Raw genomic sequence first — 26,968 nt, 5'->3', positions numbered from 1 at the left:
AACACGTGTTTGATGAATTTGATTTTCAAACTCATCGCTATCATGCGCCCCAAGCCTATCATGCGCCGTAGATCGTGCGCCCTCCCTCTCCTCGCTAATTAGCACCGCCACCATCTCCGGCACCCTTGCCAATTTACCTTCAGCTCTCCTGGAATCTCCATCCTCGCTGAAATCCTCCTCAGATCCCTGCGAACTGCTCCGATCCGACAATGATTCGTACAGCACCTTATTGGTTAACGCCGGGTCCTTCGAGCATTTTGCCCACATCGTTAAACCCTCAATACACACCGGGATAGACACCACCACCGGGCATTCCGAACTAGCTGCGATACGCAACCTAGCCCTTTGATAGCCCCTTGCAGATCTACATGAATCATCTATTTCGATTACCCGGCCAATTTTCATACCAATTTTCTTAAAGTTTTCCACACATCAAGCATGAGGAGGAATTCCAGAAATACTCCACCACTCCGACTCAACCAAGTTTTCAAACTTCTTCTTCCAGGAACTCATCTCCACAAATGGCGAATTCCTTGCAGAAAACCATGTGAGTTTTGCATTCGACAAAGCTTCCTCCGATTCTAGGACGATCATCACTTCCAATACATCAAGTTTATACACCTTGATAGACCCCTCAGAGACCTTCCTTTGTTTGAGCCAAAACTCCAGCGCCTGCACATTACCAGACCATCCCGACCCGATCCTACCCCATAAGCTACGATTAGAGCCCTTTAAAGACACCAGGGGAACTACATCTCCATTCTCTGGTTCTCCAAAAATAATGTTAAGTGAAGAATCAGTGGTATTTATACCAGGATGTCCAACTATCTCCTCAACTACGATCCTTTGAGAGTTTCTAGCATTAAGATTCGGATCCATCACCTTTCTTGCTGAGTTAATATCAAAAGAAGACCAAATTTTTCCGCAGCCCCAGCATTCGACCCTTCTGTTGAAGTTGTAGAAACCGCATTTACAACACTTCCAATTACCAAGATTTTGAGTTCCCCTTTTTTTCCCCATTTTATCGACTCTCTTTGTCCTATGGTTTCTCTGGATCAGTCATGGAGGCTCCATGGATCATAAAAGACTGTTACCACCTCCGCGAGAGATTTCCGTTACTCCCTTGAGAAAACCTAAGCCCAATTTCTCTCTAATTCGAGCAAAACCTCCAAATACACAAGTAAAAATCTCCTTTCCGGCAAGAATCCCAAAGCAAAACCCTATTTCTCTCTATTTCGATTTCCTTGCCTCTAAGCCATTGCAAAAATCCCCTTTCCTGCAAGAATCCCAAAGCAGAACCCTATTTCTCTCTGCGCACATCGGCATGGACGCAATTAATTTTACGCATCTATTGGGGCTCTTCTCCACAGGGATGGCAAGCTCAGGTTTATTTTATACTTGGATAGGCTACTATCCTTTGTTCATGTCGAGAACAGCCCCAATGAATAGGGTATAATATACCATATACAGGCAGAGTAGCCAATCCCTAGTCTAAAGGGCTATCCATTGTTCCAGTTCATGAGGGGGTGATCCTTAGCCATTTAGCAAAATCTTGATAGAAAAAAGCATCTTGTTAGAATCTTGGAGATGGCTTTTATATGCCCTTCTGAGCAAGATATTGATCAACAGCTTAGGATCCTCTGATTTTAATCGAACCAGAGGTAATGGACAAACACTTGTGGTGATCCAGTGGGTTCGTGGTTCAGAAAACCACGAACCATACTGTTTGGATGCAGGGGAAAATTAGGGTTTTTTTTTTTTTTTTTTCAATGGGAAGATATTTTTCAGCATTTGGTAAATTTATTTTCCATAGATTTTCATTTCAAAAGCCGACCCCAACTAGTTTGGGACAAAGGCTTTGTTGAGTTGAGATTTTCATTTCAAATTTTTTGCTTTTAGCTTTGTTGTATTCCTTGAAAACACAATAGCTTTGTTTTAAAATCATGGAAATGTTTCGGTACGAAATCACGACCAGAATCTAGGTTAGGTTTTTCACCACTAGGTTTTTTTTATCTGCCATTTAGAAATATATTAAGGGCCCATTTGGATGCCGAGAAGATTTTGATTTGGATTTCTCACATTTGCAGCCCTTTTTGCATTGTAATTTGGATTGGATCAAATTCTTGGATTTCTAATTCAGCAGTTGACAATGAAAAAAATCAGATTTCTAAATTTGCTGTAGAAATAAGAAATTGGAAATCCACAGATCTAGCAGTTTCCTTCACCCTCTCTACTCCTCAGCCTCTCCCCTGCAAGGAAGTACCCCCTTCCCTCTCTGTCTCCCTCTACATGAGCTGCCGGATCTATTAATTGTATTCAAATCTCAATTCCAAATCCAAATACAAAATGGGAGGTATCCAAACGGGCCTTAAAGGAATATTGTTCTTCTATTTTTTGCAAGTGAAGTTGATTTTTATCAGGGTCGGTTTCTGTCGAAATATCAACATTTCAATGGAAACTTTGTTTTTTATATGAAAAATTGCAGCATATTTCAACCTAAACATTAATGAAAAGTATTTTTCCACATCCAAGTGGATTTCATTTTGGCAGCATCTGAAATCAAAACATTCTGGCCGTTGAAATTTAAAACCATGTTTTTAAGGGTCTCTTTTATCATATTCTAACCATCTAAGAAGACACGCTTCTGTCAGGGAGCTTCCTAACAGCCCTCGCTATTATGTCACTACAAAACAACACATTACTAACTTTTTAATTGCAAAAATTACAATTTTTTTTTTTTGAAAATAACAAATTTATATGTAATTAATAAGATAAGAAGCAAGAGATGATCCACACGCAAGGGCGGCATATAGCGTGCGGGTGGCCACCGCCCCCAATGACTTGCAAAATCCCTTTGTCATCCCTACTCTCTAGCCCAATGACCAATGCAGGCAAAGTGTAAAGTCCTGGCTCCGCCCCTGTCCACACGGGTCACAAATTATAATGATATGCATTAAACATGAGTTTTTCCATCTGTAATTCCGTTTGTTATCATGGAAATTTTCCGCGCAGAAAATTTTTATATCAAATTTTACCCATTTTACAAAAAAAAACTTTTCCCATTCTCGAGGAAAATTGTAAACCTACTAGTGTGAGCAGAAGAAAGAAGAAATTAATAATCCAAACACAATTGGGAACAAACCCCAAGAAGAAGCTCAATCTTCTCTACACAAAACGTGTGATTTTTTATTCCATAAAAAAAGTCCCCCCACAAAGTAACATAGGGTACTTTTAATAACCAAAATAATAGTCGTAAATCTACTACTCCTAAAAAATAGAAAACTACTACTTTTGGACTGATGATAAAAGTAAATTTCCTAAAATATTGCCTAAAATCTATTGATGATAATCTTTTTTTAGCTAAAGAAATGAAGTAGCAAGATATGTTGCTTCTCCAGAATATTGTTGCCGAATTCAAGAGATGTGCGCTGCATCAGACTCCCCAGGTTGGAGAAAATCCGTCCTCGGATTTCGATCTTTGAAGAGTGCACGTTCTTACTAATCTTGGTCGGCATCATTTTCCCATGTGTAGACACCCCATTTTGACCGGACCCAAGTTCATGTTGATTTTCCAAAAACCTCGCCAAATCAATCCATTAGGACCCCAAATTCAACCCTAGGCTAGGTTAGGGTCCCCCTTAGATCCCTGTAAAATTTTGTTGGAATCCGAGCTTGTTTGATCAGCGAACGGATCGAAACAGTGTCGTAGTTTAAACCTGTAAAGGGGGTAAATAATCTGCAGAAGGGGTGTATTTTCGAAAATCAAATAATGGCTTTTTGTCTTTCTCCTAATAAGACAAAGCGGCGGGGTGCGCTTAGCGAACCGCGCGCCCATCAAAAATAGGAGTGCCTTTATCAGTAGCCTTTCGTTTTCTATAAATATGAAAAATCAGAAGAAAGCGAGGAGGACTGTTCATCTCTCGTTGAAAAACAGAGAGAGAGAGAAAGGGAATCGGGTTTCTCCCTTTGCCAATCATCTTCTCCGATCGGATTTTTCGATCAGATCCGATCATTCTCCGGCAGCCGCATCCTCCGCCTCTTCCTCCTCTCCGATCCATCTCCTCCTCTAGCAACCTCCTTCTCCTCCAACCTTTTCTCTGCAAATCCGACCGGATTTATGATCCTCCTCCGTCCGATTGTCTCCGGCCGGCAGCACCTCCTCCATCTCCACACTCTTCCTCTCCGATCTCCTTCATCTTCTTCTCGCCGATTTTCCGATCTCCGATTACATTTCTGTTCCAATCATTTTCTGATCATTTTCCGATCTCCGATTACAAATCTCGGTTTGCAACTTTCAATCTCAGATCTATTGGTTTCAAAGCCTTATTTCCATTTTCGTTGCAAATTCGAAAGGGAATGAGATCTGAGATCTGAGATCTCAGATCTGAGAAGAGAAAGAGAGAGAGGGAAGGAAATTTGGGGGAAATCTGTTGCTTGTCTTTCTCCAGCACTTATCCGATTGATCTGATTTCTGGAAGAGCAAAGATAGAAGTAGTAGCTTGATTAGCAGGAATAATCACCAATTTCTGAGGGGAAGGTGAAGAAAATCAGCAAAAAGGTAATGGTCTTATCATTTTCTTATTTCTCTTGAATCAGATCTTAATAGTAGGTTCCTTAGAGTTTTGAGCTTGATTTTATTCTCTGGTCACATGACTAATGCTTTAAAATGATGTTGTGATTGTTAATATGGTTAAATCAATTTATTTGAGCATAGTGTTTAATGCTAAAATGAAAATCCAGATCTCACGTTTAAAATAATTTTCTGAACCTTAAGCATGAGGTGAGAGATGTTCTTCAATTATTTTGTTGATCATAATCTCGTTCGTATTTATCATGAATTTCTCCCATTTTTTCTTATTATTTAATTATTTGTTCTCCTCCTTTCTAATTCTGTGTTTATTTTAAGCTTAAGTTTAGTCTCTCACATAGTTATATGTTACATACCGATGGTATAAGAAATCTAAAGAAAATCTGTGGATGTTATGGTGTGTCTCTCAATTCAGTTTTTGGATGGAAATCTACGTGTTATAATGCTGTTTAATGTGAATAGGACTGATTTTCAGATACTTTGATTTATTTATCATCGTGGATTTTTTGTAAATACCTGAGAAGAGATGGTTATTTTGTTCAAGATAATTTTTATTTTGATCTGAAAATTTTTGTTGAAACAGGCTCTCTGTTTGGATTTCTTTTGGGTATAATCATCAAATTTTTGTAGTTCTAGTTTCTATTAGAACGAGAATTAGTGTTAAAAATGTTCCCAGATTTTATTAGATATGACTGATTAATACACCAAAGTAGTTTCATTTGATTGAGGTAATAGTGGTTGATTTGGTTACTTAACTGTGCTCACATGTCAAATGGTTATCATAGATGTCTTATTTCTTTACATAGGTTTAGCTCTATGTTCACTTGCTCATCTTGAAGTTCAACTTGAATGGATTACAAGGTTTTTGGAGTTATAGTTGAAATTTCTAGAATCTAATTCTTATTAGGGCCTGTTCATAATCTTGAGTTCATTGAATGATGCAAATTGAGGTGATTCCTGTATGATGACTGAAATTAGCTCCTGTTTTGTATGGCTCAAATACACAAATCTGTCCTTAAATATGTCCAATCCTTGTATAAATCTTGCTCATTTTCTGTACAGATTTGATCTCCAAAATTACCCAGTTTTAGCACATTGCTGCTCTTGTTTTGACACAGTTCTATGATCTGTTATGCCCTCCTGTATTAATGCACATGTCTAAGCACAGTTCAACCCTTTTTGTTAGTGACGGCCATAATCCTTTTGTTGACATGTGCAGTCCTTCACCCTTGCTATGACATTTATGTTAAAAAGGAGAGGTGTTACCTCCTGTGCAGGACCAGTCAAGGTCCTATTGCTTACTGGATTTCAGTTCTGATTTGCATTGGAGTAAAATTTGAAAGAGAACTGGATACCCAGTTTTGCACAGAACTTCACACATTTGTCGCACTGTTTTACACAAAATTTCAGTTCACGTTTCAACTTGTTTTAGCACTAGGTGGCCCATGATGTGGCCCATAATTCATGATATTTCAGTTCAAGAATTGGGCACCTGCTGTGTCACTATACAGTTTTTGATTTGGCTCTTATTTCGGTAATAAATAGTCCATAGCTGTTGTTCTACGCATAACTGCTGTCCAACAAGGGTATATGCTTAATAGTTGAGACCTTTGATTGATTCAGTTACTGTTCCACAGATTTATGCACTGGTCCAGTGTTCACCGATTTATATAGTTTTTCACTGTTTCTGTTTTTTTTTTATTAATTTATATGGCCCTTCACTGGTGCAAGTTTTTAATGATTCATATACTTGTACACTAGTTCGATTCTTTGTTGATTTGGAGTTGAATTGTGTTGAATGGATGGATCAAACGGAATACTTGGCATTTTACAGTTTTTACAATATCAATTTTTTTCACTGTTTGCATTACAAATCTACATTAGCTTAATTCTCCTTCTGCTATCAGTACTATTTTGTATTTTTATTTTTAAAGTCTGAAGAGAATTGATATAGTTATGAGGCATGGTGTTGTTGCAAGTATTTCTTCACCCAACCTTTCAGATATGTCCCCTGTTATGCATCAAAATTTATAAAAATCAGAAATATCATTGCATGCATTTGTATAATCTGTTAAAAAATTTAATATTCTTCTCTTGTACTAAGCTTTGAGTTAGGGTTTGAAGACAGTAATAAATGGTGTTCAGGTGAGACTCTCTTGAGGTTCATAAACTTGTCTTTTATTTAAATAAATTGTTTTAGGAAAGAAGGAGATCAGATGACTACTCTATTCGATATTATCGACATGAGTACTGTCTGATCTCAAGGCGGGCTTAGAAATATTATCCTGTGTATTTGTGATATCAGATGATTACTTTAGCATCATCTGATTTCACCCCCATATTGGGGCAGTGGTTTGTGGTTGGCTTTGAAGTGTTTGATATTGTTTTTACTTTATTAGGCTATCCAGCGGCTGGTCTGGACTAATTAATGTTGTTTATCATTTTATGATTGCTACATGTTGTGCACTCTTTAGTTGTAGATCTTACTTTGCGGATATTTGATTTGTTTTTATAATAATTGAATGAAATTTGAGTTTACTTAGTAACCTTTTTCTTCTCTCTTTGGATAGACTAGCGTAGTCTTCTAGACTTCTTTAGATAATAGAACCTGTACTAGGAGACATACTCTGTCTCGTTAGGCAATCCTCCTTTGGAGGCAAGCCTCATTTGTAAAATCCTCTCTGATATTGCACCTCAGTTTGTTCCTCTGTTAATTAGAGACCAATTTGGTCAATTAGTTGTCTTAGCCTTGCTTACCCCTTGGGGGCAATGATAAGGTTGTTTAGAGCCCATCTTTGTGTGTGTTTGGGAGACCCGCCCGGTCTCACTCTCTCGTTAATCCTCTTTGTGTGCTTTTTGATTTTGGGAGAACACCCTACTCGGCTTGGCTTCATACCCCTACCCTTATGGGTATTGGGTTGCACATTTGTTGCACCCTGTGGCTAGGTAGCTGTCCGGCCCGGCTGGGTGTTTTTACCTTTGCCAAACATGCACAAGGTCTCTTATTCCTTTTAGACCCGCCCGGTCTCATTCTCTTGCTAAACCTCCTCTTTGTGCGCCGTTTGGTTTTGGAAGAACACCCTACTCGGCTTGGCTTCATACCCTTACCCTTATAGGTATTGGGTTGCACATTTATTGCACCCTAGGGCTAGGTAGCTGTCCGGCCCAGTTGGGTGTTTTACCTTTGCCAAATATGCACAAGGTCTCTTATTCCTTTTGCTTGTAAGCTTCTCCTTAGTCGATAGTCCATTCGCATAGGAGTCAGCCTTGATTAGAAAGTCTTTGACTCATTCATCTTTTAGATAGTGTTATTAGAGAGTCTTTGACTCATTCGCCTTTTAGGTGGCGTTATTAGAGAGTCTTTAACTCATTTGTCTTTTCAGTAGTGTTGTAGGAGAGTCTTGGATTCATTTGTCTTTCAGGTGTTGTTATTAAAGAGTTCTGACTCAATCTTTCTCTTTTAGAGAGTCTTTGACTCATTTATCCTTTAGTCGGTGTTTTTGGAGTCTTTGACTCGTGTTTCCATCTCTTAGAGAGTCTTTGACTCGTATATCCTTTAGTCGGTGTTTTTGGAGTCTTTGACTCGTGTTTCCATCTCTTAGAGAGTCTTTGACTCGTATATCCTTTAGTTGTTGTCAGTGGAGTCTTTGACTCGTGTTTTCATCTCTCTTAGAGAGTCTTTGAATCGTGTTTCCTTTTCTTTCAGAGAATCTTTGGTTCATTTATTCCTTTGGTGATGTTATTAGAGAGTCTTTGACTCATTTATCTCTTTCGCAGCTTTCTTAGAGAGTCTTTGACTCATTTGTACTTTCAGTTGGATTTATTAGAGAGTCTTTGACTCGCCTTTCCTTTTGCAGTCATTGGAGAGTCTTTGACTCCGTTATCTCTTTTTCAGTGTTATCAGTTACTCTTATTAGAGAGTCTTTGACTCATTTGCTCTTATAACGGTGTTATTAGAGCATAGTTTCCCTTATTCACCCTAGGGTTTGGCCCTAGGGTTTTGCTTGTATATTCTCTCCGGTCTTTGGCCAAAAGGGTGAAAACATCAGAAATTTTAAAATCCATAAGCATTGAAATCATTAAAAATCTCAAAAACATTAGAAACTTAAAACATAAAAAATAGTTGATTTGCTGTAAGTGTTTGTTAGTTTGAGAGTTCGTTTCGAACTACGTTGGCTTGATCCTCTTCCGAGGTACGTAGTGCAGCTTGGGATTTATGTCCCAAGTCCAGCCAAACTTTTTTTGTAAATAAACGTTTTAAACCTTCTTCAAAAACCTTCAAAATCTTGTTTTCAAAAGATCTTCCTCTAGAGTTAGGTGTTTCTCCTAGATAGAGAGTTTTAGAGTTAGGGTTTTTCTTTTGATAGATTGTTTGATTGGTTGTTTGCTGTGTGCTTGTTTTAGAGTTAGGGGTCTGTCCTAGAGTTATAGGAGCGCCTCCGTCCGGTCAGTCGGCGTTCCACATCGCCGAGTGATGACTAGAGTAGGATACGCTAGTCCACCTTTGGTTTTCCTTAGGAAATACAGCCTAGTTACACATAGGTTGTAGGAACCACTTGCATTAGCCTAGGGCTAATCTGCATTTAGTTAAGGGCATATAGGGTGTCCTAAAATTCACAATTCATTGGAATTTAAATAATCGTACAAGAAACTTTAATAACTAGTCCGGTCTTTTAGATCGAGTCTAAGATAGAGGGCTAGGTGTTTTAGGCATCATAGCTTAGAATAGGCGCGAAGAACTACGTTGCCTTAATTCTCGTGGAGGCGGGGATACGTAGGCTTCTTTGGATGAATACCAGACCATCCGAAGACTCGGGCTAATAATTTAGAGTCTTAGGATTTGTTGTGTAGTCATCGTATGTTTTGATGTGTTTTCTTACTTTCTTGTACTGATCCTATACCTTTAGCTATAGCTTGCATGTGTTTGCACATCAGAACTTAGACACCTTTTAGGCATGTCACTCATAACCTAGCTATGCTTAGGTGGCACATCTTTCATTTTATTTTATGTGTGTTTATTATTTTTATCTTCAGGAAATGCATGCTTAGGTAGACGACTCCTGAGGATTGTTCCCATTTCACATGATTTTTACCCAAACTTCTTTGAAGTTAATAAAAATGGCATAAGAGACCAAGTGCTTGCACTCGGACGAATTGGGGGTGCTCTCAGACCTTCCCCATTCGTAACCAGGCACGAACCCATATATATTTCTGGTTATCCATTGCACAGAGGATTTGATTTTAGGGTTCCATGGCATATCCATGGATGGCGACTCTGAGTTTATTTCAGGTATGTCTTGGTTTCGAGCCTTGGCTCCGGATCGAGACATATCTCTTTCTTTTTATATATCGCCACTCGTGCTATGCTATGAGGGTTGCATCCGTTTTGAGAGTTCCTTGGTAGAGCTCTCCACACACGTGGATGATCCAGATGGTGTTAGGGACCCGTTCCCTCGCACTCGTCCTCGGATCGGGGTCCACACCATGATTCAGAAAAACTCGTCCTCGAATTTTAAAGTATCAAAGAACGATAATCATTTGAAATTGTAGAGCATCAAATAATCTTTCTTGATCTTGAACCAATTGGAATTTACAAACATCCATTGTAGGCTTCAATGAATAATCTAATAAAAATGGGTCGACATAATTTGATGAAGAAATCAAATTAATATTTCGCCATTTGTCATCCACTTCAATCTCCGTGCCATCTTTTGCCTTTTGGTTCGTAGTTTCATAGCACACAACAACCATCGCTTGTGCCACTACATCCTCACAACACCCACTATCAATGATAAAATTATTCGAAGTACGCCGAGTAACCAAGGCTTCACCACGATCATTCCAAGTGATCTCATCACCTTCATCATCATTATAGTCGTCAAAATGCGGCTGTTCATCTAGAACCGTCGATTCGACCAACTCTTCAAACTCTTCGACAAAATCTAGATGTGGGTGTCCATCTAGAACCTTCGATTCGTCCAACTCATCGAATCCCTCGTTGGAACCCATACGATCTTGAAAATCCCTTTCACCCGGCTCACCCCGCGGAGCACGATGATCAAAAGGATTAAAATCTTTCGAGACGAGACTATTTTTATAGCCTCTCCGAAATTTGAGATGCGCTACGCGTTTCGTAAGTTAATGGATTTGCATTCTTAGTTCTTCAACTTCATCTATTTGATAATCTTGATGACGCCTACGAGCCATGGTAGTCACCTCTTTACGACCAACGGCAAGGAGTCACAAGAGCTTTGATACCAAATTAGTGCGAGCAGAAGAAATAACAAATCATTAATCCAAACATAATAGGGAACAAACCCCAAGAAGAAGCTCAATCTTCTCTACACAAAACGTGTGCTTTTTTATTCCATAAAAAAAGTCCCTCCACAAAGTGACATAGGGTTCTTTTAATAACCAAAATAAGAGTCGTAAAACTACTACTCCTAAAAAATAGAGAACTACTACTTTTGGACGGATGATAATAGTAAAATTACTAAAATATTGCCTAAAATCTATCGATAATCTTTATCTAACTAAAGAAAGGAAGTAGAAAGATATGTTGCTTTTCCATAATATTGTTGCCGAATTCAAGAGATATGCGCTACATCACCTACTAAGACTTTGGAATTTTTTTCCATGAAATTTTTCTATAACATATACTCAACGCGAGTGATTTTAGTTTCATTGTTTTGTAGACTGATATGTTTGAATGGTGGGTTGTTGATAGGGATGGTGTGAATGTGAAGGGATACTTTGCGTGGTCTCTTTTGGATAACTTTGAATGGGTAGATGGTTACACAGTTCGATTTGGAATTAATTATGTGGATTAAAAAGATGGTTTGAAGAGATACCCAAAAAAATCAGCCTTCTGGTTTAAGAGATTTCTAAGACGGTAGAGACTGTAATCTTTATTTGGAACCATCCTTCTTCAATAATTAATATTGTAACAAGTGAAATGCTAGTAACCAGCCATATAGTTTCAGAGATATTCTAGAAACGAAAAGACTCTCATCAACCTTGGAAATCATACTTCTCCGTTATACTTTACAATAAAAGTTGTTATCATGCATGCGATTGTTCACTTTGGTTTAGTACACTTCTAAGATATATTGTCTTGTGCCTCGGATGGAATCGGGTTCTGATTCCAATTCCGCCCGATCCTGACGTTTGGATTAAAAAAAGAATGAAATCATGGGTTGCTGAATTAACAACGGGTTGGAATTAGAGGGGGAAATTAAGGTAGAATCGGTATAGGAATCAAAATATGACGTGGATTCTCATTCCTGATTCCGGCAATCCAAATGTTATACTCTCTTGATCAACCACCACGGGGAATTGTTTGGATTTAGGGAACAAAAATTCTTTGATCCCTCCCCGCACCCCCTCTAACGTTATTGGTTAAGTTTTAAAGGCAAAGAAAAACGTTCAAGGGGGTGAATTTATCCTCAAGTAGTGAACCCTTCTCACAGAAACCGTTAAAAGGGGGGATTTTATCCGTTTAAGGCGGGAGGATATATCATTTCCCACTATTGTAAACTCATTTTTCCAAGATCGAAAATTGCATGTTTTTCAAACAAAATTGCAAACCTAGTAGAACTTGCAATTTTATTTTCCATGGGATAATTTTTCCATATAATTTTATTTTCCTTGGGTTAGATCCAAGGGTCCCTCATGGCACACACGAGTTTGATCAAGACTGTTAATCCATGACATTACTCATGTTGGTAAGATGCCAAAAGACACCCATCTGTAAAATCAATGCCTGCTTACAGAAATCAATGGCTTAGCTTCTCTTATTGAGACAAGAATTAACAACTTACTGATCAAGGTAAATACTAAATAGCTTAACAGTACGGTTAAGATAGAAATTTTTCCTCTTATAAGTTTCAAACCTAGGAAAAATTTAAATATACATAGAAAATTAAATGATCCATACACCTTCTCTCCATTTTAAAACAAATTGTTTCAAAACTCCCTTGTTTCAAAACAAATTTAAATATACATAAATTTTCTTTTTATTGTTATTTTAATAACTCTTGAAATGGGGTGTCGAAATGTTGACTTTCTATCCGCGATAAATGTAGGCTCCTAATGTTGGCAATGTGTGATGCCACATGATGTGTAGGGTACTACCGTATATAAGGGCCACTTCAATATTGGGGTATTGTTAGGCCCCACTAATTTTGGGATTTGTCTGGTGTACCATATGTGGACCCATACTAGGTGTACAAATGGTCATATGTTGGCTCCACATTATGAATGTAGTTCAATAAGTGTGCACTAATTAACCTTATTCTCATATTATATATACTATATTGTAATATGAGACGTACGCAAATAGACTCCCAATGACAACAAAATTTTCTAAAAGAAGAAACAGATTTGCTAGGGTCCACCCCATAAGGCATTTCGTGGCTGGTCTATTAGATGTCAGACCAGCCACCTCGTGAATGAAGACAATAGCTTTGTCTCTAGGGCTGGCAATTTCACCCGAAAAAGAGGGGATCCGCCCCGCCCCGCCCCGTTTGGGGAGGGGATTCCCCGATTTGAAAGGGGAAGGGGAATATAAAAATTCCCCGGTGCGGGGAGGGGAAGGGGAAGGGGATGGATTTGTCCCCGACCCGCCCCGACCCGCCCCGCCCCGCCCCGCTACGCCCCGCTAATCAATGCCATTTTTTTGTAAATTTTTAAGTGTTTTTTTTAAGGAAAACGACTAGAAACTCTGTGGATCGGCTACAAGATTCCCCCAAACATAAACTTAGCTTGTCTTTTCCTTTTAATTAGCTTCTGAGAGCATTTTGGGAACTATAATAACCTTTTCACAGATGTTGAAATAATAAAGACAAGCTGAGAGCCTGAGACGCTGAGTGTATGCAATTATCAAAAAATCGTAGTGCCAACAGAATTTTAGGGTTGGATTGCAGGTTTTAATTTTCAACAAGAAAAATTTAGCTACTAGAAATTTGTTTCATGTCAGCACTAGACTGAATTGCAATTAAAGAAATAAGTCATTTGTTGATTTTGTTCTCTTCTCCAATCTCATTTCTCATGCTCATCTGGGGGTTAACATGCTATACAGAATGAACTAATGAACATTATTTTGCGTGTGTGAGCGCCCACTTATGGACTTTTAAAGTTCATTGTGACTACTGAAATAGTTACTTTTTGCACATTGGCTGCCTGTTAATGAAGGTAATCCTGGTGCTCATTTCCTATTTATCATTCCATAATTTATGCAGAAAATTGCTGAAAGATGAGGTCCTGTTGTTATTTATGTTTGTTGTCTCATCCATGCATTTCTGATTTTGTCCATCTGTTTGTTGATCACATGAATAGAATCATAGCATTCATCACAATATTGTCTGTAATGGACGTAGAAGAAAGAAGCTTTGTTTGCTGGTTTGGTTGGGTTCCAAAGAGGGGGCGGGGCGGGGATTTTGTCCCCGAAGGATGCGTGGAGGGGAAGGGGAAGGGGAAGGGGATTAGATATTCCCCGCGGGGAGGGGAGGGGGATTCCCCACCATCCCCGCAGAGGGGAAGGGGAAGGGGAGGGGGAAAATTCCCCGCAAAGGGGAAGGGTAAGGGGACCCCAACATCCGGCCCCGACCCGCCCCGTTGCCACCCCTAGTCTCCATGCAGGAGGTGGCTGGTCTGACGTGCGACAGACCAGCGCACGTCAGACCAGCCACGAAATGCCTTTTGAGATGGACGCTAGCAATTCCCAAGAAGATAGTTATATAAAAATAAAAAAGCTAACCATCTCATAGTTCAAATCTAAGATATCCATTGTTAAACAAAAAAATCCCATAGTTTGAATCCAAGGATTTTTTTTTCACACAAAAAAATGAAACAAAGAAGGATCACTCTAGCTTGGTAATGTCATGTGCATATAATTGAATTTGTTGAACCAGTACTACACAACCACAAGCCTAGCCCAGAACAAGGGGTCCTAAAAAATTATATGATCCTTGAACCCTGACCAAACAAGGCATCTTTAAGAGCCTGCTCGAAAAAAATTAACCATTAAAGTTTTTCACCATTGATCTTATAGATTAAAGGTGCATGTAGTGTGGAGCCATGATGTCTAAACATGGTGCGTATGCGAAAGAATGGTTGTCAAGAAAGAAATGAAGGTCAGTAAGCACAAATTCCAACCATAAAATATGGATCACCCTTATTGTTCCCCAAATTACAAAAATGCCAGTAAATTCTCCTCCCAAAGTGTCTCTTTCTTAATTTCTAAATATCCCTAATGGGCTCTACCATCATTGGTACCTGGCTCCATACCCTCAATGTTAGGCTAAATAGGGTCTCTTTACCCTAATGCATGTCTATGAAGGTGAATTAAACTCCAAGTAATGTAGGTGGGATGAAAAGTGTTTAAATTTAGTTTGGTTGTTGAAAAGTGAATTAAACTTCATGTATAATCTATGTTTAGGTGTAAGCTTTACGCCTCCTGTCATGATCTGGCTCTAGTTAATTCAGACACACATTAATTAAACACGATCTAATGGCTACCGACTATCCACGTCAAAAGATAAGATATATTTGTCATTTTATAAAAACCCACAAGAGTACTAAGTATGCTTCATAATTGTTATCAGCTATCTTGGTTAATTATAAATTTCTTTATAACTAATGCATTAATTTAAAAACATTAATATAGATACTAATGTTTGCTTAATGACATGACACAGTGGGGACCACTACCATATCAATCATTTAATTAAATTTTACAAAATTTTTAGGTCATGCATTAGCTTAGAAGCATTGCAATTAGAAACTCATCCAAGTGAACTCGTTGCCCTAGTAAAACAAGCTGACTCGTCACCAACTTGATAGCTTTGAAAAACTATAATTATGAAAAAAATGTTCCGAACACACATCCTAATTTTGCAATTTAAAGATTTGTACTACGCCTACATGTACTACCCCTACATCTTTCCTCTTATAAGTTTCAAACCTAGGAAAAATTTAAATATACATAGAAAATTAAATGATCCATACACCTTCTCTCCATTTTAAAACAAATTGTTTCAAAACTCCTTTGCATCATCCTCGACTCACCTGAGTCAACTCTCATTTAAATTGACGGCGTTCTAGCCCAAGTCTGCGTTTTGTCATACAAAGTCAATCGATTAAAACCCCTTTGACTCTCCCAAGTTATGGCCATGCCTTCTGAGGACTTAGATCCGTCAACCGAATACGTTGCCACGTCAACTTTGGAAGTTGACTCAGATTGACGTATCAAATGAATACTCGGCCGTGCTACGCTGAGTTGACTAGGATTTACTTAAGGTGCATTTTGGCCCGCATCCGCGTTTTAAAACACTGTTAAACACCTATGTAAATATAATTTATATAGAAAATTAATCAGTAAATAAGTTCCGAGTTCTTATGAGTCACCACTAACTCTTTAGAGTTGCCCTGTCTAAGTATTCTTGAGTTATTAACTAATTTAATCAAACAAAACCACCTACCTTTGAGGGAATTTGGTTTTCACTTGTAAGAGGAGGACCAATTAATGTTTGAGAAGATAAGTGCTTGGGGGCGATTAAATCCTCTCTCTCTCTCTCTCTCTCTCTCTCTCTCTCTCTCTCTCTCTCACACACACACACACACACACACATACCGTAAAAGTGACTTTGAAACTTAAACAAAAGACTCTAGTGGGACACACACACCATAAAGTGACTTTGAAACTTAAATAAAAGACATTAGTGGGAAATAAAAGTTTATCTTCCTTTCTTGTCACTCCCATAGGTCTCTCTATAAATAGAGAGCTTGAGAGCTCTTCCAAAAGCATCAACAACTTATTAATTATCTTGCAATGGGGCTTAGAGGGTCATTCCTGCTCGGCCTTGTCCTTATGGTGGCCTCGTTGGCCAGTTCCAGAGGGGCTGCCCCATGTAATAACACTCCTCCACTTTGCAGAGGGTTATTCCCTAAGGGTTTCATTTTCGGGGCTGGCGGTTCTGCTTATCAGGTTCATCCCTCTATATTGTCTATATCTCTTTCTACTTCAAGAGGCTTTTATCCACAATAACATCTTAGCTTGTATGGTTAATAATGTCTTTATAGGTTGAAGGAGGAATCGCGTATAAAGGCCAAAGTATATGGGATAATTTCACGCACCAATACCCAGGTCTCTAGAATTTTCATCTATAGACTCATAGGAGTGTATTCGTAAATATTTACAAGGCACGCTAGAGAGCAATGGCATTTTTTGTTCACCTTCTATTTTATATAAAAAATATAGGAAAACCATGACGCTCGTGTGTATCAAAGTAAGGGTATGTATATTTTTCATTTCTTGTTCTTTCAGTAAAACAAATTTTGCGTCCATTTTCCCATTTAAATGATATAAAAACACCAGAAGCTTAAGCTATTGAAGCAATTAGTTGTTTCACAACAGTAGCAGCAGAGGCACCAATGACAGATGCATCTAAGGAAACCAATGCCTAGCACTGACAGTAGGAGATTGTTGGGTTTTCTTACAAATAGGTATAATATTGGGTGCACCAAAATCGAGCATTACCGGGACAAAGAGTTAGATGAAAGAAGTGCTACACGGTTAAAACTATGGGATTGGAGTGATGGACAGCACCTATTAACACTCTCTAATACATTATATAAAAAACGGCTAACAGCAATAATAATATTGTTAAAGCTTCAATTTTGTATTTCAATTAGTGATACAATAAAGAGGGCTCTTAGGAACATTCCTGACGGACATGACTTCTTAAAATATTACTAATAAGAACACTCGAAGTACATTGGATGTGTGTCCATGTACGTAAAGCAGTATACAACACTTGGTGAAACACCTCTCTTTATCACTCTCTGGGTAAGTTTGGGTCTACAGTCATATAGCAATTTGGTCATCCTAACATTACAGGTTATATATATAAGGAGGTGAATATCATAAACTCCAAACATTTACTATAATACATGCATTTACTGCTTAATTTAATTTTATATTTGGTCACTGACATATAAGTTGCATTGCAGAAAAGATAGCCAACCAGAGCAATGGTGACATAGCTGATGATTCTTACGATCGTTATAATGTTAGTTATTGCTTTTTCTACTTATTTAAAAGTTTATTTTAATATTCCGGCTTTTTTTCTCTTGTTCCCTAGCTTGTTGATCATGAAAAATTGCAGGAGAGTATCGCTATTATGAATAAGACGGGCATGGATGCTTACAGGTTCTCCATCTCTTGGACGAGAATATTACCATGTAAGAGAAAGGAAACAGTCGCTCAATATTTGAATAATCGTTTATTTACAATTTGCCGGTTGTAAATCAAGTGTTATGGACTAAATCAATACCCCACAGCCACTGCATGCAGTAAATTAACATGTTATATATTGAATAAACATGTTAATGCTGCTGGAAAACAAAATTGCGGAGGGTAGGAAAACCAGAATGGGACAATATTTATACAATGGGGTCAGGGCGTGACAATGTGTGTGGAAATTATATTCTACCCCTTGTCCAGCATTTTTACCCCATTTTGTTTTATATTTTTCTAAAAGTTCAAACAAAAGGGATTGGAAATGTTAGAATCTTTAAAGGTTGCCCAAAGGGAGCTCAGTTCATGTTCAGTAAGGCGATTGCATTAACTATTTCATGGGCGAAAACGTTAGAACTTTTCAGATTTGTCTCGGCATATGACTTGTGGCATGGTTGGAGAGAGATGTGTAACACATCTAGTGCCAATCCTATGGAAGGAACACAATCCTAGAATTTTTAAATGTTACTCAAAGGACTCCGGGGCCCTCAGGCATTGGCGGGCTGTCAAGGAATGAGAATGGGGAGGTGATTTGGGCATTCAGTGGCCCAATAGGGGTGGCAGACTCTAATGAGGCGGAAGTCTGAGACATTCATCAAGGAATTAAGTATCTTCAAAATGATGACTTAAATAGGGTGGTGGTAGAAGGGGACTCTATCAATATCATTAGGTGGCTAAAAGACTCTAACTATGTTCGTTGGAGGTTTGCCGCTTTATTTTATGAGATACAGAATAGGATTGGATCCTCCTTGATATCATTTACTCACATACGGTGACTAGCAAACGGAGAAGCTGACAAGCTTGCTAGCGAGGGTGTATCTTGGGAGAGAGTGGAGCTCTACGACTTCCTCCCTCCCTAACTGTTGTTGCTTTTGCTATTATTTCTCTTTAGTTCTTTTTCCTCTTTCTCTTTGTAATCTCCGGGACCTCCTCGGTCTCCATTTTTTCAATGAATCTAATCTCACCATTCAAAAAAGAAAGCAGTGGAAAATCATTTTTATGAAAAACATGGAGAGAAGGATGGAATCATGGAAATATCATTTACTAGATGTATATAATTCGAGTCAAACTAAAAAATGTGCATAGATATTAATCAGATTTTTTTTTCTCAAATTCTTGAACTTCAGACGGAAATCTACGTGGGGGAGTGAACAAGACTGGAATCAAATACTACAACGACCTCATCGACGATGTCATTAACAGTGGTCAGTATTCAAAATCTCTCTCTCTCTCTCTCTCTCTCTCTCTCTCTCTCTAATACTATAATCCACAGGTTTGAAACCCTTTGTAACTCTCTTTCACTGGGATAGCCCCCAAGCCCTCGAAGTTGAATACGGCGGTTTCTTGAACGAAAGCATCGTGTTTTGTGTTGTTTTTACAGGGATGATTTTTACGACTTTGTCAATATTTGTTTTGATGAATATGGAGACCGGGTGAAGCATTGGATCACCTTCAATGAGCCGTGGACTTTCAGTAATAATGGATATGCAACGGGCAGTTTTGGCCCTGGCCGTTGTTCTAACTACATTGGAAATTGCACTGATGGGGATTCTGCCACGGAGCCTTATATTGTCACACATCACATTCTTCTTGCTCATGCAGCCACCGTTCAACTATACAGGAAGAGATACAAGGTTAGAATTGCACTAACTCACCTTGTCTTTTATTTTTAATTGACTTCTGAGAGCTTTAGGCCACGTTTGGATACCTCATGTTTTTGTATTTGGATTTGAATTTGAGTTTGGGATACAAAATACATCAATCATCCTCATGCTCATGTTGAGGGGTGGGGGGGCTTCTGTCTGTTGCTTAGGAACAATAATGGTGAAGGTAATTGACACAAATAATGTCTTGCATAACCGGTTTGAAAATCGGATTTGTTTCACTGTTGCAGCTAGTTTGCAAATCTAAGGATCTGATTCAGTTCCAAATCTTAACTGCAAATGTGAGAAATCCAAATTTAAATCTCGTGGGTATCCAAACGTGGTCTTATGGAAATTGCAATAACCTTTGACAGCTGTTGGTTAAATAATAAAAGATGAGGCAATTAGTGCAATTAACAAAACATGGTAGTGCAAATATGTATCAGTAGCTGTTTGATATTTGCACGACTGCAATAACATTCGACAGTTGTTTAAATAATAACAAACAAATTGACTTTGTGGAATTATTAATATATCGTAGGACAATATTAGTGGCCTTTTTTTTAGAGAAAGCGGATGCGTTGACTAGAAGAGGGGTGGTATGCAACTCGATGAATTGGTCTGATCAATTTCCTATTTGATGTCATATTCATTGTGTAATTAGTTTTTTTATTTTTGTGTTCTGTAACTTCGGGATTTCCCTTTCGGGTGTCCCTTCTTATTCTTTTATAATATTTGCCATTTCAAAAAAAAAATATTAATAGCCTTTTTAAGAAATGCGACACAAATGCCAATACATAGTCTTGGGCATAGAGATATTGGAACCTACATATCAAAATGGTGCGTCGCACAACCCCATCGTATGCATGAGTTATACGTGGGCCCTACCATATGAAAATTTGGGCCTCAGTTTATCTAACCCTATGTCGTAAAATCATAGCCCCACCCATGCTATGATCGAGATTGAAAAGAATTCGAGCAAAAATTTTCCATTGGAATGACCCTAAATTGTTTAACAACTAGGATCACCTGTGGCTGCAGGAATGTCAAAAGGGCGTGATTGGAATTACGCTAAATTGTTTCTGGATGGAACCCTACTCCAACTCCACGGCCGACGTTGAAGCTTCTAACCGAGGCATTGACTTCATGTTTGGATGGTAAGGCATTGGAAACTCTAAATCTATTAACAGTCTCACATTCCATGTATCTATCAGTGTTGTTATAAAAACTTCACTAAGGCACGTCCTTGACCTAATATTGCATGGTCAACTTAAGTGAAAAAGGACCCTTTTTTCTTTCTTAAACAGTGGTCTCTACGTTACATGGGTTGCTTTTATTTGGGCTGATCAATTCACAAGAACTCTGATTTTTCATACAAACAATGAAAAAAAAAATTCAGAATTTGTGTTTCATTAATCGTGAGAAACAGAGTATTATTATCTCCTGTTTAGATGATTACTAACAAAATAAATGCAAGTTTAGCATTTTGATTACTTAAGTTGCTTATCTGTGGTTCTCAGGTTTATGCACCCAATGACCTTTGGTACATATCCGGCCACAATGAGGGATTTAGTTCACAAAAGGTTGCCTACTTTCCATAAAAATCAGTCTGAATTACTCAAAGGGTCTTACGATTTCGTCGGAATAAATTACTACACTACGTTTTATGCAATTGATGCTTCGAACAGCTCTAGCGGCTGAAACAAAAGCTACACTACTGATTCGCATGTTAATAACACAGGCAAATCCCAAATTCTAGTATTAGCTCAAGTACTTTATTAATTTTCTGGCCTAACTCATCTGAGGAATTTTAACTGAGGGGCGCCCTTGCAGAAATGGAGTGAAAGGGCGTCCCATGTCAGTTTGCCGTGAATAAATTTTCACGGCAATACGAAAAATATGGTATCAATGCTTTAAATACAAATTTATATATAAATTCTACGACTGTAATTGAGTATATATATTTTGCTGTAACAGGAGAGCGTGACAACAGTACCATTGGGCCTAAGGTGCAATTACAAACGGCAACATGCATGCACAATATATATAGAGAAAACTGTTGGTGAGCTTAAGCGCACCAAACCTATGGTGCGCTTAAGCTCCCCAATCACATGGGTCCCACATGTTTGGTGGTGATCCAAACCATTCATTTGCAAGGTCTTATCATAGATAGGGGGTGTATCAAAAATCAGCTCCATAGGATCATCCTAACCCCTCCATTTGTGTCTGTCCATTTTTGTCCTCCATAAATGGAGGGGTTAGGATAATCCTATGGAGCTGATTTTTGGTACACCCCCTATCCATGTAAGGGACTTTAAAATGAATGCTTTGGATCACCTAACAAAGTGGGCCCCATGTGATTGGGGCGCTTAAGCTCACCAAAAGTTTGGTGAGCTTAAGCGCACCAACAGTTTCCTCATATATATATATATATATATATGAGAAAACTGTTGGTGAGCTTAAGCGCACCATGTTTGTGGTGCGCTTAAGTTGTTATAACGCTAAAATAATGGGCCACGCCTCATCAAAACATGAGATATAAAATGGTGGGCACCACCCTATGCATGGATTTGGGTGGAGATTGTGGGTCCACTCCATGGTATAAATGTTGGGGCCCACCATATGCATGGGTTTGAATAGAGATGGTGGCCCTACTATACCAAAATGTGAGGTGTAAAATGGTGAGCCCCACCGATTCATATACATGAGGTAGAAAAATAATCCCCCATAGAAAAAGATTCCAGTAAAAATATTCCATGAAAAAGGTTTTCTAATGAAAATTTTCCAAGGAAAGAAACAGAATAACAAAGGAAAAAAATTGTTTAGTATATATTATAGGAATGCTAAATTGAAGGGCCACTTACAAAAACCTAGCCACAAAGTCACTCCCTTGAGATCCACATCATCAAAGTACATTGATTATTCGATTAAATTTACATTTTTTTTCACTGCCATTATAAATATACTTCGATGAAGTGGATCCAATGGGGGCATCCTAGGGGCTGGTTTTTGCAAGGGTACCCTTCACTTTAGGATTTCTCATACATATTTATGTATATTCTCTATATTCTATGCTTTTGGCAACGGATTTTTTCCGTCCCCCATTAGTGTATTTCTTGTAATGGGTGTCCTTGCATCTTCATTCAATAGAAGTTGAATTTTGTAGGCCGCTTCCTCTTGGCTCTACATCTATCCACTTGGAATATATCAACTCTTGAACTATACCAAGGCACAATACAAAAACCCTGTCATCTATGTTACAGAGAATGGTAAGTATATAAATCCCGATTTTAGCTTCTAAAATCCAGGTTTTAGATTATGAAATCCAGGGTTTTACAATCCTAGATTATCAATCCATTTACCAATACGGTTAGTTAGGGTTAATCTCTTTCTTGTTTAATTAAACCTCAATAAGATTGTCTACCTGAGAGTTTATATGATGTGTTGCTATATAAGCCCATATTTTTCAAAAAGTATGGTAGGGCCCACTGCATAGGATGGTCCAAACCGTCCATTTGTCGGGCCTCACATGAATAGCCCTAAAATCATTTCCACTGGATGTTCCCAACCCTCTGATCTATAGAAGTTTCCATAATGTGCTGTCCCTGACCTATAGATTGGTGGGTTAGGATCATCCTAGGGAAATGATTTTTGGGGCACAACCTATTTACGTCATGAGTCTTGTGACCCAACAAATGGATCATCTTTTGGACCGGAGGGTTTGGATCATCCTAGGGATTGGACCGTACAGTACTTTTTGAAAATATGGGTTATACGGCCCCACATCATATAAAATTTTTATCTATTAAACACAAACAAAAGAATAGTAAGGGTTCTTTTTGTTCGCTCTTTTGTATTCTGCAGGAGTTGATGAAGCTAGAAATGACAGCATACCACTCTCTGATGCCCTAAATGACACCATGAGAATCGACTACTACTGTCAGCATCTTAACTACGTTCGCCGAGCCATCTGGTATGTCTAATTTTGCAATATAATGGACAAGGGCACAGGGGGGAATAAATAGTAAACATGATTAATAAATATGATGCCCAAAGTTTGCAACTAAGGGTAAAACCATTTCGAAAATACATGTATTATTCAAGCAGTACACTTGTGATCTAATTAAAGTAAATTACATTACTTCCTCAAGTACTTAAATACAGTTGAAGCCCTGCAAAGAAAAAAGAGAGCAATGTAATGCATGCAATATTCTTTTTTATTTTGAGCTAGACTAGTTGCAGTCCCGATGCAAGGGCGTATCCGTTGAGATAGAGAGAAAGAGAAGTGCCGTTTGGGTTTTGACTTATGCTTAGGAATATGAAACGTGTTTGAGATGGGAACGGAGAAAAATAAGATAGGTTGTCTGACCAAATCAGTCTAAAATAAATTATCAACAATATAAATATCGATAATTTATTGATTAAGGCATTATGAAACATGCCATGTAATTTGAAAAGAGTAACTTTTAGAATTCCTTGCTGTATTATCCTTTAAAAAAGACATTTTTTAAATAAGGGAATGCAAGCGTTTTATAATTTCGGGATGCCACATGGCGACACCCCAGCTTACCACATTCAGCTTATTGAAAGGCATTAGGAAACTTGCCATGTAATTTGGAAAGAGTAACTTTTGTAATTCCTTGCGGTATTATCCTTAAAAAAATGTTTTTAAAATAAGAGAATGCAAGCGTTTTTAAATTTCGGGGTGCCACGTGGCGACACCCCTGCATACCACATTCAGATTTATAGATATAGATAGATAGGTAAGCTGGGTTTGAACCCCGACCTTAATTAGGCTGAAAGAACGTAGTCTTTCTGCAACCAAACACTAAGAAGCGGGACTATCTTATCGATTAGAGGCATTGCTTACTAAGAGACTAAAGGGGTTCAAATAAAAAAGGTTAATTCGATGCGGATATAACTATAACAACTATTCTAATCCTAATAAAATCTTAAGAAACTATTATTGAAAGTGTTTGAAAATACAGGGAAATGTGAAGAAAATCCAATACATTCTGAGGCGCCTTTGCACTATATTTATAGGGACATTTTACCCGTGGTTCCCATGAAATACACGAAAAATAAGTGCTCAACTGCCTATAACTACTTGTGCTTGAAATTCAAAATACATAACTAAAATAACTTCCTAAGTAATCTACCACTATAATGATCCAACAATCTTTCTAGATCTGATCTAATTCATTCTAACAATCTCCTGGCCCCTGCAGAAATGAAAAAGAATTTCACGTTCTTCCTTTCGGGAAGGGAGGATTAGGGAAATCCTATTATAATCCTTTTGATTTTCTCAACTTTTAATAAGAATAGATGATTTTTAGATGTTGGTTGATTTATTTATATTGGTTTTATGAGCTTACTCGTTTTTTATAATTGATTATTGCAGTGATGGTGTAGACGTGAAGGGATTTTTTGCGTGGTCACTCTTAGATAACTTTGAATGGTCCAATGGTTATACTGTTCGATTTGGTATCACGTATATTGACTATGCCAATAACACTCTGAGGAGAACTCCAAAGCAATCTGCCACCCGGTTTTCGAAATTATTGCTCATAGAGGAACCAACACTGCCATGCCCGGTCTTCACTGAGAGAGAGAAGAGAAATGGAGACCACCTTTCCTTTCGAAACTCACTTAACTCTTCTACTCTATTCACCAATCCCCTTTCTACTATATAAAAGTGTGTAAGTTGCACCTGTTATAGGGCATGCCTATAGTCGCTTCGACCTATGTTCTAAATAAACAATGCATGCTACATGTGTCATGTTCCATCAGATTTCTAGACGCATATATAATCCCTCTCTACTTGTATAGAGATAAGCTTCTATAAGTTTGCTATTTGCCTGCAGCTGTTTTGGTGTTCTTTTTCTTGTACTAAATGAGCTTCAATAAATTTGTTCTTCTCTTTGTGTTGTTTTGGTGATCGAGGCGGTATTTTTTTTAATACTAGGTCTCCACATGTATCTTGAACTTGCATGGATGTTTTCATAATTTTTGTAATGTCAGATTCAAAACCCTAAAAAAAATCAACAACTTCCAAATGTTTGCAAGTTAATTTGAGGTGCATTTGCATCCTAGCATCTGAAAGATTATACGAAAAATATGGACAAAATCCTATTCAAAATACCCACAAAAAATAACTAAAAACTAATTGTTCTACCAGCCTACAATCTAACTGTTAGATCACTTAGGGATCCACTTCTAAATTTTATAAAATCTAATCAGAGACAGTATTTTGAAGAATGGGTAGAAAATGAACGCAAAAAAATGACCATAACAGTCCTACAACTAGTATACATATTGCTGGAAATTGCAGAAAATGAGCAGAAATTACATAAATTGTGCTGAAAATAACACGAAAACACAAGAAATTGAGCAAAGAACAGAGATGAAGTAAAATTTTATTAAACTTTAATGAAGATAACATTTAAAAGAGAAGTTAGCTCAATTGAAACTTCAATCTGAGAAGAAGAAGTGGAAGACATTCTTGAACAGGAATTCTCTTCTAACATCTATCAAATTTCCTCTTACAAGTGTAGTTTTCCTCTCTCAAGCTAGGGTTTCAAGTTCTCCAATTCAAATCTCAGCAAAAAGTCCTAAAAAATGACCACTCCCCTATTCACAGAGAATTCCATCTCTTACATTAAATCCTTACTACAATGCCCCGCGAACTCTCAAATATTACAAGGGTACCCTGCATACAAATACACCTACTAAAAGACGAAACTACGGGTAATTACACTTAAACCTTATTACAATTGTTTCCCTACAATAATCCTACCTGCTTAGGCCCTTTCAACACTTTGGCCGAGACCCGGTCTTCGTCTTTTACTCTTGAGGCATTGGAGAGTCAGGATGATTCTAGTGAGTAGATGACAGAGATTTGCACAGTGATAGCTTGTAGATAGGAGCCAGAGCATAGTTGTGAGCATGATTTACTATTTCAGTTTTGGTACCGGTTTCGGACCCCGCCGAAATCGAAATTTCGACCGAAATCCGGCGAAACCAGATAAACATTATTTCGTTCGATATAAAATTTCGGACGAAATTGGTTGAAATTTCGGTAAAATATTAAAATAATTAAAAAAAAAAAACAGGTTTTTTGGGTGAAATTTCGGACGAAATAAAATACTATTTCAGGTATGAGTGATTTCGGTGTCGATCTCCACCGAAATCCGAAATTTCGATTTCTGTTGAAATTTAAAACCATGGTTGTGAGCATGAGACTATAGCATATGCAAGGAGAAAACATAGTGGGCCAGTTGATTGGATAGAGGATGATTTTGCTCTTGAGATTATAGAGGACATTACTGTTATAGTGGTGATTATCTATAATGACCCATTTCTATAGCTGACAATATCAAGACAAAGACTTGCGATTTGCATGGAGAGCTACAGAACAAATATGAGTAGAGCATATATGGA

General features: G+C 38.0%; 2 pseudogenes; both read left to right on the top strand.

Annotated features, from left to right (window-relative positions):
* Positions 1-11,484, top strand: part of LOC143849940 (beta-glucosidase 12-like) — a 28,278-nt pseudogene extending 16,794 nt beyond the window's left edge.
* A 4,934-nt stretch (positions 11,485-16,418) lies between these two features.
* LOC143864627 (beta-glucosidase 12-like) lies at positions 16,419-25,435 on the top strand (annotated as a pseudogene).
* Positions 25,436-26,968: the final 1,533 nt, after the last annotated feature.

This window comes from Tasmannia lanceolata, unplaced genomic scaffold (assembly GCF_043159265.1).
Source record: "Tasmannia lanceolata isolate RefF3 unplaced genomic scaffold, GAP_Taslan_0.1 ptg000003l, whole genome shotgun sequence".
Taxonomy (NCBI): Eukaryota; Viridiplantae; Streptophyta; class Magnoliopsida; order Canellales; family Winteraceae; genus Tasmannia; species Tasmannia lanceolata.
This window is presented reverse-complemented; position numbering and strand designations above follow the sequence as displayed.